General features: G+C 45.5%; 3 non-coding genes across 3 annotated transcripts; all 3 read right to left on the bottom strand.

Moving 5' to 3' along the window:
- Positions 1 to 2,476: 2,476 nt before the first annotated feature.
- LOC139328317 (5S ribosomal RNA) lies at positions 2,477 to 2,595 on the bottom strand. Its single transcript, XR_011601901.1, has one exon. It is a non-coding gene; the product is annotated as a 5S ribosomal RNA (ribosomal RNA).
- Positions 2,596 to 3,186: 591 nt separating this feature from the next.
- LOC139328262 (5S ribosomal RNA) lies at positions 3,187 to 3,305 on the bottom strand. Its single transcript, XR_011601847.1, has one exon. It is a non-coding gene; the product is annotated as a 5S ribosomal RNA (ribosomal RNA).
- Positions 3,306 to 3,896: 591 nt separating this feature from the next.
- LOC139328249 (5S ribosomal RNA) lies at positions 3,897 to 4,015 on the bottom strand. Its single transcript, XR_011601836.1, has one exon. It is a non-coding gene; the product is annotated as a 5S ribosomal RNA (ribosomal RNA).
- Between the last annotated feature and the right edge of the window lie 6,889 nt (positions 4,016 to 10,904).

Genomic DNA, 10,904 nt, shown 5'->3' with positions numbered 1-10,904 from the left:
ATCATCCACACACTCTCTGACGTTCTCAACCACTCCCCTTTTCACTAAAATTGCCACCCCCCTGGATTTTACACTCCCATTATTCACATACATCTCTCCCATCCATTCCTTCTCAATCTCTCTCATACATCCATCATCCCAGTGTGTTTCCTGTAAACATATGATGTCTGCCTCACACACCAGCAAGGTCTGCTGTCTCCTGTTGCTGTCTCTCAGCCCATTAGCATTGAGAGAAGAGATGCTAATCATAAAGGGAAAAAAAAATCCAGAAAAGAATTTCAAACATCATCATCACACTTTTTTTTAACTTTACCTTGTCTTTTATCTTTCCTCCCCAGTGGTCTTTTCCTGTTATCAGCCACCTCATCCATATCATCCCCCTCACTCCCTGTTATGTCAGAAACTTCCCACACCCACCCTCGTCCCCCTTCCTCAGTGTTCTCCCGTGACCCCCTATTTCCCCCTTTATTTCCCCTCTTAGTCCCACCATTGTTCCCTCCATTCTCCCCCCCTCGTCTCCTTCTCTCCATCATTTCACCTCTCTCCTCTCCTCCGTCCAGCTCTTTCACCACACCGTCCATGCTGCTACCGATCTCTTCCATTTCCATCTGTCCTCCGGCTCTCATCGGTGTCTCCTCCACTATCCTTTCGTCCTCTTCTTCTCCATCCTGCACTCCGTCCTCCTTCTCCTGGTCTCCGCTGCCACCTCCTCCCACATCGCTCTCCTCCGCTCCAGTCTGTTCACCGTCTTCTCCCTCATTGTTCGGCTCGGCTCCAGCTTCCTCACGTCCACCTCCTTCAGCCTGCCGCCCCCCCTCCTCTTCATCGGGCGTCTCTTCGCTCCCTCTCTCACATCCTCGCTGCTGCTCATCCACGTCGCACTCCCTTGCATAGTGTCCTTGTTTCCCACATCTTCTGCACAAAAAGTCTGGACACTCCCGCAGAATGTGTCCAGGTTGTAGACACATCCTACACACCTTCTGTTGACGGTCATGTATCACCCTAAAAAACTGTGCACCTGTCTCCGTGTGAAAGCGTGTTGAATATGGCAGTGATTTAACTGTGTCTGTGAACTGCACCTTAACATAACGTGTCCCCTCCACCACTCTTGTCCCTGGCCACATCCTCCTCCTGATGGGCGAAACTGCCTTCACCCCCCAGTCCAACAGTTTTTGATGTATTTCCTGGTCTGTGATATATACTGGCAGCCCTATGAACGAAACCACCATTTCATTGTTTGTGAGTTCCTTTGCCATCACCCTTGTGCTCTTAATTTTAAATCCATCCAGCAGTCTATCTTTCCCGTGTTGTTGATTCATAGTTATTTCATATTTGTTGATTCCTGTGTATCTGCAACCCTCTACCAGTCCACAAATGTCCTGTGTAGCTCTTAATAATTCCATTAGTGTGATTTTGTCCTCACCGATCAGCTCCACCACAACTGTCAGCTCCTTACTGTAGCGTGGCTCCGTTGCTTTATGTTGTTCCTTGTCTCGTGTGTCCATGTTGTCTTTCAGACTTTCCTTCTGCGTCCCCTCCGTCTCTGCTCTCTTTTCCTTCAGTTCCTCCGCTCTCTCACGCTCCAGTCTTTCGTCTCCTCTGTTTGTGTCACCATCCATTCTCCTTTCAGTGCCGTTCTTCAGTTCTTTGTTCAAAACCATGCGGTCTCTCAGGGACATTTACCGCAAAAAAAAGCACAAAATGAAAACTCCCCCCCGAACAGCAAAGGCTGCAGGGGGGTAACCAAAATTAAACTTATCAAAGAAATTGATAAGGAAAACTGCTCAAACACTCAGAAACTTTCACTCTGTCACGCTTCACTCCACCTGCTCTGCCGCACCTGATTGCAATCAAGGGTCGTTGTCAGGCTGGTATGGCCGTAAGCCACAAAGGCTGATGCGCACAAGCTTTTTATACATGTGCCCTCGCTATGTACACTCTGGGGTGTGAGGGCTCGCTCCTTTCACGTCTTTCCAAATGTCGAGGCCGCTTTTATTCTTCACTCCAACAAATCTGATTTCCAACGGAGACAAGTCAATCAATGGATATACTTTTCTTTGCACACACGGGCCTGATGGAGCAAAGTTCAATGTGCCCCCTAACCAACAGCTTACACGTGCTTCTTTCGGAGAAATTTGTTATCACCAGCATGAGCCATCCTTGCCAAGGCAATATTATTTGTCATAGTCTTTTTGTATGATATCACGTAGACACATATGTTGTTGATTTCCTTTTTTATGCTGTTTTATTGTCTGTTGGGATGCGTGGATTCACCTCTGCCCTTCTTGAGGAGGATACAGAGAGCTCTTATTACCGACGACATACTGCGCTTCTTTTCTGCTCCTGTTCTGCGGGAGCAGCCTCTCATGGTTTCACTTGTGTGTTGCAAGCCCCCTGTTCCGTGGTGCTACTTTCTTCTCAGTGTGGACGGCCATCGCACCGAAGTCGAGAAGAAAAGGCTTACAGCACCAGAAAAGGCTGACAGCACCTGGTATTCCCAGGCGGTCTCCCATCCAAGTACTAACCAGGCCCGACCCTGCTTAGCTTCCGAGATCGGACGAGATCGGGCGTTGTCAGGCTGGTATGGCCGTAAGCCACAAAGGCTGATGCGCACAAGCTTTTTATACATGTGCCCTCGCTATGTACAGTCTGGGGTGTGAGGGCTCGCTCCTTTCACGTCTTTCCAAATGTCGAGGCCGCTTTTATTCTTCACTCCAACAAATCTGATTTCCAACGGAGACAAGTCAATCAATGGATATACTTTTCTTTGCACACACGGGCCTGATGGAGCAAAGTTCAATGTGCCCCCTAACCAACAGCTTACACGTGCTTCTTTCGGAGAAATTTGTTATCACCAGCATGAGCCATCCTTGCCAAGGCAATATTATTTGTCATAGTCTTTTTGTATGATATCACGTAGACACATATGTTGTTGATTTCCTTTTTTATGCTGTTTTATTGTCTGTTGGGATGCGTGGATTCACCTCTGCCCTTCTTGAGGAGGATACAGAGAGCTCTTATTACCGACGACATACTGCGCTTCTTTTCTGCTCCTGTTCTGCGGGAGCAGCCTCTCATGGTTTCACTTGTGTGTTGCAAGCCCCCTGTTCCGTGGTGCTACTTTCTTCTCAGTGTGGACGGCCATCGCACCGAAGTCGAGAAGAAAAGGCTTACAGCACCAGAAAAGGCTTACAGCACCTGGTATTCCCAGGCGGTCTCCCATCCAAGTACTAACCAGGCCCGACCCTGCTTAGCTTCCGAGATCGGACGAGATCGGGCGTTGTCAGGCTGGTATGGCCGTAAGCCACAAAGGCTGATGCGCACAAGCTTTTTATACATGTGCCCTCGCTATGTACAGTCTGGGGTGTGAGGGCTTGCTCCTCTCACGTCTTTCCAAATGTCGAGGCCGCTTTTATTCTTCACTCCAACAAATCTGATGTCCAACGGAGACAAGTCAATCAATGGATATACTTTTCTTTGCACACACGGGCCTGATGGAGCAAAGTTCAATGTGCCCCCTAACCAACAGCTTACACGTGCTTCTTTCGGAGAAATTTGTTATCACCAGCATGAGCCATCCTTGCCAAGGCAATATTATTTGTCATAGTCTTTTTGTATGATATCACCTAGACACATATGTTGTTGATTTCCTTTTTTATGCTGTTTTATTGTCTGTTGGGATGCGTGGATTCACCTCTGCCCTTCTTGAGGAGGATACAGAGAGCTCTTATTACCGACGACATACTGCGCTTCTTTTCTGCTCCTGTTCTGCGGGAGCAGCCTCTCATGGTTTCACTTGTGTGTTGCAAGCCCCCTGTTCCGTGGTGCTACTTTCTTCTCAGTGTGGACGGCCATTGCACCGAAGTCGAGAAGAAAAGGCTTACAGCACCAGAAAAGGCTTACAGCACCTGGTATTCCCAGGCGGTCTCCCATCCAAGTACTAACCAGGCCCGACCCTGCTTAGCTTCCGAGATCGGACGAGATCGGGCGTTGTCAGGCTGGTATGGCCGTAAGCCACAAAGGCTGATGCGCACAAGCTTTTTATACATGTGCCCTCGCTATGTACACTCTGGGGTGTGAGGGCTCGCTCCTTTCACGTCTTTCCAAATGTCGAGGCCGCTTTTATTCTTCACTCCAACAAATCTGATTTCCAACGGAGACAAGTCAATCAATGGATATACTTTTCTTTGCACACACGGGCCTGATGGAGCAAAGTTCAATGTGCCCCCAACCAACAGCTTACACGTGCTTCTTTCGGAGAAATTTGTTATCACCAGCATGAGCCATCCTTGCCAAGGCAATATTATTTGTCATAGTCTTTTTGTATGATATCACGTAGACACATATGTTGTTGATTTCCTTTTTTATGCTGTTTTATTGTCTGTTGGGATGCGTGGATTCACCTCTGCCCTTCTTGAGGAGGATACAGAGAGCTCTTATTACCGACGACATAGTGCGCTTCTTTTCTGCTCCTGTTCTGCGGGAGCAGCCTCTCATGGTTTCACTTGTGTGTTGCAAGCCCCCTGTTCCGTGGTGCTACTTTCTTCTCAGTGTGGACGGCCATCGCACCGAAGTCGAGAAGAAAAGGCTTACAGCACCAGAAAAGGCTTACAGCACCTGGTATTCCCAGGTGTTATTGTTTCTTAGCAGTACTAATATTTTATTAACACCTGTATTTACAGCTACTGGAAGCAGTGTGTCCTAGCTCTCCAAACTCTGCCAGACACTGCAAGAGCAGCTGGAGAGCGACCCAAAGTATGTGTCAATCAAATAAAATATATATATCATTTATATTTTATATATACATAAATATAACAATATAATAATTATCTTTAATATATTAATTATTATATAGTATTTAATTTAATATGTATTTATTATTATTATAATTGTTATTATTATTATTATTATTATTATTATTATTATTATTATTATTATTATTTTTATTATTACTATTATTATTATAGTTGTCATCCAATCACATGATGGTTTCCTTTTAAAATGCCTGTGGAATCATCCAATGGTTGTTTGTGAAGTCAGCAGGCCAGCCTGAGTAGATCAACGTCGGTAGCATTCATGTGCTAATTAGAGATATTCGCACCTTTGCGAAGGCGCGATTAACCAAGCCCCCCGCCGACAGATGGTTTGTTTCCAACGATTTTCGGAGCCGGCAAAGTTCCCCGTAAACTTGCCGTAAATCGCCGAAAATCAACGAACTTCGCAGAGATTTACGGGTCGAAAATGTTCTTGTAATTTCCAAGCATTGAATGCCTCGTTCCCTCTCCTTTTCCATATAACTCCATCATCTGCTCATGAAGATGTCCGTATGGACCTGTCTGTATTACTGAATATCTCATTGATCATTGATCTGAAAACAAAAGTGGACTTATAATAGAGCCCTGAGCAGTTCCATTCTCTACTATGTATTTCCACTGTAAGTGTTTCCCCTCTCACTGACGTCATCCTATCTGTTAAAGAAACTTAATCCACCTGTACATTTCCCCCTTATGCCCATATGGTACAGTCTGATTAGCAGCCCCTCCCTCCACATGGTGTCTCAGGCTTTGTCCACATGGAAAAACAGCCACTACATTCTCTTTATTTCCCTGAGCTTTCCTCATTTCATGTTGTAAACACAGAGCGGGATCGACAGGACTCCTTCCTTTCCTGAATCCTGTGAGGATTTTCCTCGGTCAAAACTAATATTTCAGGACTCCAGGTGCAGAGCAAAGACAGAGACAATGTCACAAAACACAAACTAGATTTATTACAAAAAGGAGGAACAGAAGGCGAACTCAAACTGAGTGGAGATAACCAAAAACACCACGCTGGAACTGAGGCTGAGAGGCACACCGAGCGGGACTGAGCACTGAAAGAAAGAGCAGAACAAAGAGAAGTCCAAAAACCCACTGGATAAGTCCCAGGACAAAAGGCTTTTCTTAGAAGTTACTCACACTGAGACAGGACGGACACACGGTCCAGATCAGGACGAACTGGCAACCACAAGACCAGAGAGCGTCCCCTAAATGCTGCCAGCAATCAGCTCCAACACGCCTCAGGTGTGCAGGTAATGAGGTCGTCATGGGGGAAGGACCGCCCATTCTCAGACAGACAGGGGAGACAGACCAACAGACAAAGAACACTGGGGACAAAGGAAGGGAAGGGACACTGGGAGAAGACACATCCTAACAAATCCCCTCTGATAGCATTTTATTTCTCCCTCCTTTCTAAATAACAGAGCAGCCTTTCGTTCATCCATAATTTGACCAACATGTGATGTTCGGGCTCTCGCTCTGTAACTCTGCCAAACTTGGATCCTGACCTGGTTCACAGACAGGAACAGTTATGGACTCTTTCCACTCATCTGGCAACTTCCCGTCTTCCCACATCCTGTTATATAATTTCAGTCACATCTTTTGACTTTGGTCACTGAGATTATTGAACATACAGGAACTTATTTGATCTTTTCTCGGAGTTGTCTTTCCAGATTTTTTAAGGCGTTATTCAGCTCTGTCATTGAAAACTGCAGCTTCACTGTATTTTCATCCTCCTCTTCATCCTGTACAGTCTCCATGTTTCTTCATATTGTCCCTCCTCTACCTCTCTTTTCTTCATCCCTCACTCAAATTTGCTGTGCTGTGCACTTTAACAGAAGTCTTTGCTCATAGTTCTGCTTTTCCTCATTATTTCTGACCATTTTCTGATCACTGTTCATTATTGGCTGTCCACACTCTTTCCTATTGGCTGACATTGTTTTCATCACAGCCCACACTCTATCCAATGGAGTCCTCCTTCCAATGACTCAACACCTCCTCCAACACTCTTCTCGTCTTCCTTATTACTCTCCTCACTCCTGCTCGTTGCTTCTTGTAAACGATTAAATTGTGAACAGAAAGATTTTTTAAAGGATTTGTTTGGAGCCTTTATTGCTTTGGTGCGTTCGCTTGATTCAAATCTCCACACCAGATTGCTTTCCCTCTCCAATCATCTCAGATGGATTCCATCTTTTCTTTGTCTGATTGCTGACAGGGATTCTAAAATGAATGATCTTCATACTTCCTGCCTTCATCCACACCTCAGTGACGACGACCTCTGACTCTTGTGCCGTCACTGTTTGCCTGAATTTCATACCTTGTCTAATGAAACCACCATTTCCACCAGGTCTGTCTTTCCCAATGCTGGAGGATCCTTTCAGAATAAAGTCCAGAGTTGGTTTGAGCCGTGTTTCCTGGTTTTGCTGCTGATTCCCTGATATCTCCTTTAACTCTTGTCCATTAGCAAAGAGACTTCTAGCATTGCGTTGCAGAATGAGCGTTATGGAATAAGTTGCTGCCTGCTGGCTGACGTCTCCTCTCCTTGACTGAGGTCTGGATGTATTTTTTCCCAACATACAGTACGGCCATACCAGCCTGACAACGCCTGCGTAGTGTCCTGTCAGTGGGGGTGTGTCAGATCGTTAGTGTGCTCCTATTTTTCTCTCCACTTGTGCATATAGAATTTATATATAGAAATATATTTTTTCCAGAGTCATTTTTTCGCTGAGCTTCGGTTGTTTTAAGTTTTAAAACCCGGCCCCCAACAGTCTCTGGCTGTTTGGGGGACACGGCGACATTTTTTTGTGAATGGAGTGTGTTTTACGCGCAAATATGATGGCTGAAACAAAGGGACTGCTGAGTGGACCAGAAAAAGGAAATGCAGACAATGGAAAGGAAAATAGGAGAATATATGAAAGAAAACACACTGTGTTGGTCGAGATGGACGGAGAAGAAAGAGGAACCATGATGGAGCTGCTGAGAAAAGTTAAGGAGGAGTGTGGAGAAGTGATCGGGTGCCGATATAAAACGCCGAGAATATATGAGCTGACAATGCGCGACGGAGTTGGCCGTGATAAAGTGATGGACGGATTTAAAATTAGAAACACCACCGTAACAGCGAAAGGACTGAGTGATGATGAGCTGGTAGTCTCATTTATAAACCTACCAACCTACACAGAGGACGAGGAGATTTTGGAAAACTGAGGGAGTGGGGAGAAAAGGCGCTCTCCCCCATTAAGAGACGCATGTGGCAGCAAAGCCTTGTAGCTCTGATGGTGAAGAAATTTGGGCAATAGGAGTTTTGCTGTTTGCGTGAGAAGCGTTTGTTCGAGGGGTGCGCAGAGGCCAAATTCAGACCTTTCTCAGACTCTCACAGACCCAAAGGGGCCCGTCACCATGGCGACCGCTGGAGATTATAATGGGTGTGTATTGCACGGAATGTTCAGGCTAGAGTGGAGGAGACCAACTGCCAGAGTGGGAGAAAGCCTAAAATTACTCCAGATTTTTTCTCTTTCACCACTCCTCCCAGCCACAATTTACGCTCTACACGCATGATTTTTTCCAGGTTTGTAGACAAATTTCTTCTGTCTCTCACAATGTGCTCAAAAAATCTGAGAGACTTACAGAATTGGAATTATCAGCCTCTAAGTGCGGCCACATCTGTCTCTGCTCCTCATTGACTCCAATACAAAGATTTTCTGAGAGAAGCTGAACGGACCCCTGTTTTAAACTCGCAAGGGTCTGCGAAATATTGACTGTGGAAACACCGAAATCACACCGATTTGTTCAGGAAGTCCTGACAGCGATGACGGTCTGTGTTTTTTATTGATAGGACCGACCGTTTTGTCAGCATAAGCCCAAATGTCAGAGCAGTGCAGAGGCAGAAAATGGCTTTTTCTGTCTGAATGCATGTGTGTCTGCTGCACTGAGAGCAGATGTGTGTGCGTGTGCACCTGTGTCTGATTGGATGACATCATTGGTCAGAGTGGGAGAAAGGAGCTACCATTTTGGGTGCTTTTCATTGGGTAAATTGGTCTCCTCGTCTCCTCCACTCGCTTCCTCTCCTCGCGTCTTAGCTCCGCCCAGCGAGGACATGAAAGAGGAATGCGAGGAAGAGACGTGAGGACGGAGGAGACGAAACTCTGAAATGAAAAATCCTCGCTCCACAGCGTCAGTCTGCCTGGGAGGGAAAACGATGGCAAACGGTTCAAGTTGCCGTGGCAACCTCTGAGCCTCATATGTAGCTTCAGCTGCAGTTCATCATCAAGCTCTGCAGTGGCTTGATAACCAGCTACAGCCTACCCTATTACTGGTGAGTTGTCAATGTTAGTGACCCGTTAGCAGCAGCCACAATGCTAACATGCTAATGCTATCATGAGGTCCTATTAACTTGTTGGTGTATGGAGGTTTAAGTTTTGATGTCGGGTTGTTGTGCTAACATGCTAATGATTAACATGCTAATGCTAACATGCTAACCTATGGTAAAATGATTCTTGAATGCATTCTAATGGTGTTTCAGATCTTTTTAATGTGTTATTTGACATGCTAATGTTAGCTTAGCATTAGCAGCTGTTCGCATTGTCCGGCAGTAGCCCCCGTGGCCCTTTCAAAATTTCTCAGGGGGAAATTGTCTAGTTATTTTTTTTCTACAATATTTTTAACACTGCAGTTGAGCGCGACCGCCTGTCACGTGACCCACGCTCTCGCTTCAGCTCTGTTCACCAAATGTCTTTCAACATCTTATATTTCCCTCATTGTTCAACCTTCATGTACAACGTCTAAATAAAAACGTAGAGAAATTTGTCTTCTGTCACACTGTGTTGCTGTTATTTTGATATGAGTTACCATTTCGACATAAATAGCCTTTGTCTGCAGACAGCGCAGACGAGAAGCTGCACAGACAGCTGTCAATGCCAATGTCACTAGGATGCAATGAATGAATCATTTACAATTTTTCAACACATCGAAAAGCACTCTGATCGTGGGGCTGAAGTCTGAAGGTGGCAGTCCAAAATTTAAGGGAGCCAAGCCAGGCCTGAGCCCTCTCCACCAAAAAATTTCTGAGTTACTCCATAGTCAAATCAGAGTTCCCCATTCACGTCAATGTTCCTGGTTGCCAGGAAAAGTATGACGTCTCTCTCCTTCCCGTCTGTCACCATAGTGAACAACCTTGGAACCCAGGAGGCTCCAGCGTCACACTGACAAATCCTGATTTGCTGCCAGTAAAACTGCAGTGAAGTAACTCATTAACTGATTGTTTTCAAGCTCTAATTTCTCAATTCATGGTTTTTCTTTGATGGAATTCCTGGAAGGAGTCAAAATGCATCCCACATTTGAATTTCCTGAATGTGTCTGATGCAGAATTGATATCCTGTCTGTGAGTTCTGAAGCTGAATGGTGTTCATTTTCTGCATGTTAGGCTCTGAATTTGAAGCTTCCTCTTTAAATCTGTTAATCAGTGCTCCACATGTGTGTCTGGCCTTCAGAAGTGACTGATGAACATCTCAAAGCCCGATGCCTCCAGCGTCAGAGCTGAAACGCTGACTCTAACCTTACATGTGAATCAGGAGTTTGCGTGTCGTCGGTGTGCTTTCGGCTCAGTTTTGTTGCGTGTGTGAAACCACGCTGTGAAGTGGAGTTTTGTTGCGCTCGTCGATTAGCGAATGGCTCCTTCCACCTTTTGCTTTTTGTGACGTGCTACAAGTTTCCCAGCAGAGCGACGCCCTCATTGAAATCCAAAAAAAAAAAAAAAAAGATTCAGTTTCATTGTTCTTTCATTGCATTTAGTCTCTGAATGTAAGCGAACATTTGCCTCATATAGGCTCAACATGGCGCGTGGCTCCAGCTGTAGCTCATTGGCTAACAGTTCAGCACCTTTGCAGCAGGTGCACTGTTGTACCTGGATATAAAGGTGCTTTTTGTCACTCGGGGTGCAGAAATGTTCTTTCAGATGTAACAGACAAGAAAGAGCAAAGATGTCTCATCATCCTGAGTCATTAACACAGAAATGAATTCCAATGGACAAAGACACCATGGCGCTAACATGCGTCCGTCCTGACAACACTGGACAAAAGTCCAATCTGATGGCCA

This window comes from Chaetodon trifascialis, assembly GCF_039877785.1.
Source record: "Chaetodon trifascialis isolate fChaTrf1 chromosome 24 unlocalized genomic scaffold, fChaTrf1.hap1 SUPER_24_unloc_1, whole genome shotgun sequence".
Classification (NCBI taxonomy): Eukaryota; Metazoa; Chordata; class Actinopteri; order Chaetodontiformes; family Chaetodontidae; genus Chaetodon; species Chaetodon trifascialis.
The sequence above is the reverse complement of the archived record's forward strand: the minus strand, read 5'-3'. Positions and strand labels throughout refer to the sequence as shown.